The sequence below is a fragment of the Pteropus vampyrus genome, unplaced genomic scaffold (assembly GCF_000151845.1).
Source record: "Pteropus vampyrus isolate Shadow unplaced genomic scaffold, Pvam_2.0 Scaffold406, whole genome shotgun sequence".
In the NCBI taxonomy this organism is placed as follows: Eukaryota; Metazoa; Chordata; class Mammalia; order Chiroptera; family Pteropodidae; genus Pteropus; species Pteropus vampyrus.
The window spans coordinates 255,969-256,856 of NW_011889187.1; the positions used below are offsets into that span (position 1 = coordinate 255,969).

At 68.9% G+C, this 888-nt stretch overlaps 1 protein-coding gene across 1 annotated transcript in view; it reads right to left on the reverse strand.

Moving 5' to 3' along the window:
- The window catches only part of SLC19A1 (solute carrier family 19 member 1), a 37,759-nt gene that overhangs the window by 11,594 nt on the left and 25,277 nt on the right, over positions 1 to 888 (reverse strand). The gene's annotated exons all lie outside the window — the stretch shown is intronic.

Sequence of the window (888 nt, forward strand, 5' to 3'; positions counted from 1 at the left end):
ACCGGGCCACCAGCCCCGCCCCCGGACACAACTCAAGCAGCAGTCAGGGAGCCAGGACCCGTGGCCCTTGCCAGTGGGGCTGCCCGCGGCCTTGGAGCGTTTGCTTGTCCAGGCGAAGGCAGAGCCAGGCGCAGCGGGTGGGGCCTGGCTGTGGGGAGGGCAGGAGGGCTGTCCTGGGCCAGCAGCGCCTGCCGGCCGCACAGCCCGGGCTCTGGCCTGCCTGGGCCGGGTGCAAAAGGCGCCTGGTGTGGAGCATGACTGAGGCCCCGGCCCGTGGCTTTCAGCAGGGGGCCCCACCTGACCCTGCCCAGGGCCCCCACCATGCCTCAGACACACCGGGGTGGGCACCACGCGGGCCGTGGGCCTTGCTGAGCACTCACAAGCTGCGGCCTCCCTCAGGACCGACCTGACTCTGGGCGCTGACCCCGACTCAGGCCTGACTGCCCGCTGGCACCAGTGCAAGTGGCCCTTGGCCCCGCGAGGCCAGCAGGCTCCAGGGCCCCACTTCACAGATGGAAACCGAGGGCCGGAGGCGAGCCCCATCAGCATGTGGGGACGCAGCCAGCCCAGCGCTTACAGCCACTGGAGGCTGGGCGGACCCCCACAGTCCAGCCCATTCGCCCTGTTTCTATAGCTCTGGCATCTGCCCACCCAGACGTGCTGTTGCCCAGCCAGCTGGAGCAGTGCATTCAAGTCGACCCCAGAATGGACTGCATGCTGGATGGCCAGCCTCCCCCGGCTGGTGGGAGACACAGACCAAAGCTCCTGCCCGCAGCTTCCTGAACCCAGCGCCCTGAGGAGCCAAGGCTTATCCCACAGGCTGCGGTCCCTGCAACCCCAAGCTCTAAAGGCCCCCAGGACATTCCTAGTGCAGGTGAGTCCCCTGGG